This window comes from Vicugna pacos, chromosome 5 (assembly GCF_048564905.1).
Source record: "Vicugna pacos chromosome 5, VicPac4, whole genome shotgun sequence".
In the NCBI taxonomy this organism is placed as follows: Eukaryota; Metazoa; Chordata; class Mammalia; order Artiodactyla; family Camelidae; genus Vicugna; species Vicugna pacos.
In genome coordinates, this window is record NC_132991.1 from 45,777,880 (window position 1) to 45,784,878 (window position 6,999).

The following is a 6,999-nucleotide window of genomic DNA, read 5'->3' on the forward strand; positions in this document are numbered from 1 at the left end:
AGGAATTGCTGTCAACACTTGGCCTCTTTATACATGAGAGAGAGAACCATTGGAGGGTCAATAGTTTGGAGTGTTTGTAACTCATTTTCAGAGCTTTTCACTTCCGGGTCAGTTCCCTCTTCCGGCAAGCCAGTCCTGGTGAAGCCGGCTAGATGGGGCGCTGTGGCTGAGGGGCAGCTATGCTTTCGTAAGTATTTCCTGTCAGTGACTCAGATAGCTTCATCTATGCTCTTGTGCACCAAGGCAATGCAGATTCTAATGTAAGGGTTCACTTGAGGAACAGAAAGCAAACTGGAAGTAAATGATGTCAGCAAATTTTCCACAGTCAATATTTAACCAGTTCCTTTTAACACATCCCCAACTGGGGGCCCCGATGTTGGACCAGCAGCCTGTATCATATGCTGACTTGGAAGATTTGTGTAGAGACAACTGTCATCATCAACAATCAAGATGAAGACACATAAAATGCTGTCGGGGATGGCTTGGTGTTTTCAGAAATACATTACTAAGAAATTGGTGTCCTGAGTTTGATCAATAACAGCAATACATCTGAATGCTTCTGTACCCAATTATTAAACCTGCTGAACTGGGTCTTGGGAAACTCATCTATTTTGAACCACTCAATGTTAGAGAAGTCTTTCCCAGCCCCGAGTAGGTCTCTGTCAAGCCTGCACGATGCTCTGTGTGCCCCAGGACTATCTCTATTCTGGACAGTGCCATCTTGGAGTAATCGATCATTGACGTCCTAGGCTTGGGTGATGCATCGCTGGGAAGTGTCGGCACAACAGCTGGCCCGCTTTCTCAGTGCTGGGAGCCCAGCAACAGCTGACTGCTGTGATGGATTGCATGCGGGCACAGCCTACTGCTGTAATACATCAAGACACAGCACTGATTTGAAGGTGAATTAGTCAAAAGATGGAGTTCCTGCAAGTTCCAAACCCAAGAAAAGGAATCCTGTTTAATTATAGAATGAAAGACAAAGTAGCTGGTGTGAGGTTTAGTGACTGTCCAGTGCAGGGCTATGTCTAAGGTATAATTCCCGTGACGTGTGCATGGGACACTAAACATTCAACACAAGCAGAACAACCCCATTGCTGCCAGCTGCTTATCAAGATGACAGTGCTGACCACTGGGGTGGTGCCACCGCCCTGCCCCACAGCGACAATGTGGAGGAGTACGGATGCAGGGAGGCCAGGGTGATGGTGGTGAGTACTTGCCAGAGGGAGGCAGGTGTCAGAGGGCTCCAGGGACAAGCTCTAGGCACTTCAGCCATGGTCAGTGAGGAAGTAGCCAGTCACAGGTAGCAGAAATCTCCTGCCAACCAAAGGCCCACTAGTGCCTATGCCACTGTGAACAGCCGGTGCCCTTCCAAAGCTTCTCATTTCTTGAGATCTGGTTCTTGAGAACCTTGATTCTTGAATCTTTTCTGTACTATCCAATAAATGGTACTGTCAATGCTGAGAGTAAATCATGTTGTCTCAGTTTCCTCATCTGTAAAGCAGTGATAATGAATTTCACCCTATTGCAAGGTTCTCAAGAGGTAAAAATACAAGGAAGAAATTGAAAAATTGTGATGTAAGGTCTTATTTTCCCATTAGTAGTAAGGAAGGTAGTGGGGGGGTAGCAGGGAAAGAGGGTTATTGTTGATAAGCTGGGAAGTAATAACCTTGACCCCTAACAGAGGCCCCAAAGCATGGGGGCATCTGAAGAACATTAGAGCTGAGCCAGCGACCCAGGCGTCCTCTCTCTCTCTGTCCCATCTTTGGCAGTGCATTGCTTTCACCACCATCTCCAAGACGGCCTGCTCCACGACGAGCCAGAGGGAAGACGGAGGGAAGACATGCACCTTCTTTGTAAGGGCTTGTCTGTAAGCTGCACTCAGCAATTCCACTCATATCTCATTGGCCAGAACTTACCCACATGGTCGTCTTTACCTGCACCAGAAGATGAGGTACATAGTCTTTTTTTCTCTAGGTGGCCATGAGCCCATCACAAATTAGATGTTCTATTATGTCTAGAGAGAAAGGGAAAAGTGACATTGCAGGACAGAGAGCAGCCACACCCAGGGCACTTCCCAATAACGAGACGAGTGAGAAACGACCAGAGAGAGAAGAAAAGCACATTCTCCCCACACCCTTCTCTTTCAGCAGCTCCTGACTAGAACCCAAATCTGGGCGACAGGCCTCATTTTCATTTCAAGTCTAGGAATTCATTCCTTTGGAGAAATTCATTCCTTTTTGTATTTAGACTGATGGAAAACCCCTACTCTTCAAACACAATGTTAACATCAAAGTAAGATTATTTCTAAACGATGAGAATAAAAATTCCCAGGGACAGGAAAAGATGCTCTTTGAACTGAACTGGTGGTCAGTGAGGTGGGTTGAGAACTTGAAAGCAACTGCTACCTCTTCCTCTTTGAATTGCTCTCAGGAGGAGAAAAATGGAAATGAGTTTTTCCCCAAGATCACACCAAGCAATGAGCATGCTGTAGGACCGACAGATGCTGTTCTTGAGTTACGAGACTTAAAGTTCCAGTGTGGCTGGTCGTCTGTATAAAAGCAGTCCTGGAAGGAGATTTTCTAGGGAGTGGCAATTTGGGGACTCTGACACTTGTCCACAAGCAAGTGAAGGTGGCAGGATTAACACAGAGGTTCTAAAGAAGATACTGACAGTTGGCTTTGAGACAGATGTCACTTGCATTGCTGTGCACAACAGGAAGAATGATACAACACAAATGATTAATAACCAGCGGGGTCTGGATCACTAGGGGCCCTTACACACACTTCATAAAGACGAACAAAAGCGCTCCCAGAAAGGAATGCAGATTTAGCTGTGAACGTTACTTGGTGTGTCCTTAGCTGCGGCCACACATTGCTTTATTGTTGGTGGAGATTTTACAGGGGAGATGAAGCAGGAGGAGAAACAAAAGAGAAGCAGAATGAGACAGATGAATATTAGAAGTCTTAGGTTTGGCTCATAAAGACACAGCGCACATGGGTCAAGCATGGACGTATGCAAAGTAAGGAGGAAGACACGGGGATGTCAGCAGGGAGGGAGAGACCCTGACAATTAGTGAAGCTGTTTCATCCTCGCTGGCTACCTTCTAGGGCACCATGATGAATACTAAATGAATTCCCATATGACATCCATTGCTTCCCCCTCTTCTCATCACTTTATATTTTATAAATTAGGGAACTCATGAAGAATAAATACTGTACCAAGGTTAAAAAAAATTATTGCAGAAATAGCAAAAAAACAAAAAACAAAACAAAACAAAAAAACAAACTCCCGAACCCCCAAAAAACCAGCCTGTAGTTCACTTGATGAATTTCCAGGGGAATGATGTAAATGGGTTGCCCCTGAGCATTTAATCATACCTCGTGTTGTGTTTCTCATCACTGAGTGGAGTCTTGCCCTAAGAGTCAGTCCTGTTTATATGACTATTTTGAGATTTTGTCTCAGCCTTTCCTATCTTTCCAAGGTCCAAGGCACTTACCAAATTTAATGTAAACATAAAGACCCTTGGAAGACAGAGGTGAGGCACTGCTACTCTTGCTTCTGCAGAAGAAGAGAGGCTGATAAAATTGATGTAAATGGTCCCAAAGCTTCTCCACCTCTCTTTACCCCTTTCCCTCCTCCCATACTTAAAGGGCACTGCCAAGTGTCAGATACTCGGGAGGTGGAGTTGAATAGGCTATCATTCATGTCCTCAGTGTGCTCAGTCAGATGGAGAAGACAGATCTATAAACAAATAAATGACAATACACTGAGCGATGGGCAGACAGCAAGCACCATGTACAGAATGTCCTGAAAGCTCAGAGGATGGACCGAGGGACTGAACTAACTGTCCAGGGAGTGACATCTGGCAGAAGTTTAAAGTACAAGTAGGGGGTTTCTGGGTAACTAAGGAATGAGAGGCCTCTTCTGGGCAGAAAGAACAGCAAGACAGAAGGTTTAGAGAGGCTTGAAATAGCAAGAGGTATTTAAGGAGCATCAAATGGGTCAGCGAGAATCCCGGCAGGACAGGAATAAAAGAGAAGTTGAAAATGAGGCTGGAAAGGGACCCTGATGCTCTGCTAAGGAGTTTGGGGTTTCTTTTTTTTAATCTTTTAAGTGATAGTTTTGGGGTGGAGGGTTACGGTAGGGCTGACCGGGTCAGTCGTGGGAGGAGACTGCTGTTCGCTTCCCACCTCATCTCATCGGGGAGCTTAGCAAAGCATAGCAGGGGGACCTTGAGGATGAAGAGCAGTGACAGTGGCCAGCAGTTTGGAGTTCTAGAGAGAGAATCCTTGGTGATTTACATGCACGTTATAGTTTGAAAAGCACTGCTCTGGAAGTCTGTGGACCCCATCTTCAACAAGGCTGGTTGAGTAGATGAGGATACAGCAGTTAGGATGTAGGTTGAGCTGCAAACAAAAGAAAATCCAATCAAACAGCAGTATAAATAAAAGAGAGGTTTTGGTTTTGTCACTTAACATGAAATCTAGACATAAATCTGTGCAGGGCTGATGTCCCAATTGCCTCACTCTCCATCTGTGTTCCCGTTCAGCCATCCTTTTATGTGTGGCTTTTGTCCTCGTGGCTGTCAGATGGGTCCTGGAACTCCAGCCATCATTTGCATCCTAGGCAAAGAGCAAAAGAGTGAATGAAGTTAGCAAGCCACGGAGCCCTTGTCAAGATCATTTCTGGAGCCACCTCCCAGATGCTCCACTGGCCGTGATTCGACATAACTGACTCTGGCTGCAAGAGCGAGTTTGTTTTTAATCCTCAAATAGAATGGGGGTTCTGTTAGCCAGAAAGAAGGAGAAAATTGATATGGAGGAGGCAATTATCCAAATCTGTCATTGTGTGTAATAATGAAAATTATTAGTTCTGAAAATCTCTCTCATCCCTGATGAGAACCAATTACATGTATTCTGCACTTAGGAATCTCCTCTTATTTATTTAATTTATTTTTTAGGGGGGGTAGATAGTTAGGTTTACATATTATCTTTTTTTTTTTTTTAGATGGAGGTAGTGGGGATTGAACCCAGGACCTTGCGCATGCTAAGCACACACTCTACCACTTGAGCTATACCCTCCCCACTAGAATCTCCCTTGTAAAGTAACATGAATTAGGAACTTCTCATCAGAGGACAAAAGAATTATAGAAATAGAGAAGTGGGAGATAAAATTAAAAAGTGATCGATTTGGGGGCATCAGTTACTCAGAATTGGTAGTGGTTTCTTTTCAAACTCTTTTTAAAATTATTATTTTTAAAATTGAAGTATAATCAGTTACAATATGTCAATCTCTGGTGTACCACATAGTGTCCCAGTCATACATATACATACATATATTCGTTTATTCATTTCTTTGGGTGCTAGAACTGAGGTCTACTTTTGTTCTATAAAGAAATAACTGCAAATATACCTAAGAAGATAAAGAATAGCTTAGATTTGTTAAAGAAATTGTGCCTACCTTTCATTTGTGTGGACATTTGTATGTTGTTCTGGAAAGAAGAGCTACAACTTTCAATTAAAACCACGAGTTTAGAATTATTAATTATCAGCAAATAACATACTAATTCCATGTCTGTGTAACTAGGTTCTTAATGCCAATACTCAAAGTTCTTCTGGACCATTCAGACTCATTCACCCCACTTGAAAGGAACAAAACCCTGATTAAAAAACAAAAATCTGTATTTACTATTCTTCATGAATTCAGGGTTTTTCCAATCAATCTAAATCTGTGATTTTTACTGGATTCAAGTAGCCAGCTTCCCTGGGATTATCTTAACTATCACCCGGTTATCTAAGGAGACATGAGACTTGGATTAATGTTCTGGGCTCTCAAAGTTTTTTGTTGCATAGTGCTCTCAGAATACCTGCAGTCTTTTATAGGTCACTGTTCAGAGACATTTGAGGGTGGCTAAGATCTCCGCTGGAAGGTTTTTTTCTTGTGGAGCCAGAGCTCCCAGCAGGACACAAGGGGACTGTTGAGCATGAGACCTCAGGTGTGGCTGACAGACACTGTCAGAATGGAACTCGGCATCCAGGACTGAAGACAGACTGCAGACCATCGGGTCTTGGGAGCTACAAGGACCGGCCACTATAATCTCACAAGACTTTGGGCAGGAGGTGTGTTCTAAGGTACGTGTGGATTGTTGTCTTTCTGTGGTTTATTTTGCCATCTTCTCTGACTAGGAATATGGAGAAACACTTGACTGGGTGACTGCACCTTGGCTAGTAGACTCTGCCCATTCATTCAGCCAACTCAACACCAACTCTATTGTTTTCTCTCTGCTTGAGACTGGTAGGAGGAGAAGAAGATACACAGAGGAGTAAGAAATGGTTCCTGCCTTCAAGAGATACCCATATATGTAACTAGTCATAACAGGAGACATACACCAAATGCTAAAATGCTAAAGATTTTGCAGATCTGTGAAGTTTCTCCACACTCCTGTGCAAAACTGTCTGATGCTGAATACATAAATACAAAGTTGTGAAATTGACTTAGCTTTCTAGTTTATGGAAATCATGGAAAGAAATAGCCAGTATTGAACCCCCATTAGTAACAGCTAGTTTTAAAGAATCTGTACCAAATATTTACCAAGGTATCTTTTCAAATCCAACTATTTTGTCAGCACCAAGTTTGTGCAGCCCATACAAGCCTACTGTATCAGTGTTCACTTCAACTGTGTTACAATGTTCGAGAACTATACTCTCTTGCCTCTATAAAAGCCACTTCTTGTATTGACTTAAACGTACCCATTTCCACAAGTCAGTATATGCTCATCAGGATTGTTAATACTCACGTGATGTAACGTTCTTCACCATGTTTTTGGGAGGAGTCCTTCTAACTACAGGGTTTGCCATGTTCTGTGCTATTCAGACTCTCAGGCTTGATCCGTCCTGTTTCCAAGGCGTCTGTTATTGGCATGTTAATTATTACAGCAAATGGTAAAATGTGCAAAATTGTACCCCCCCTTCTTAATGACATAAATAAATGAAGCAATTA

The 6,999-nt window shown here is 43.2% G+C and overlaps 1 long non-coding RNA gene across 1 annotated transcript; it reads right to left on the minus strand.

Moving 5' to 3' along the window:
• Window positions 1-2,825: 2,825 nt before the first annotated feature.
• Window positions 2,826-6,718, minus strand: LOC140696396 (uncharacterized). Its single transcript, XR_012072668.1, has 2 exons — window positions 5,867-6,718; window positions 2,826-4,622 (listed from the first exon to the last, which is right to left on the minus strand). It is a non-coding gene; the product is annotated as an uncharacterized lncRNA (long non-coding RNA).
• Between the last annotated feature and the right edge of the window lie 281 nt (window positions 6,719-6,999).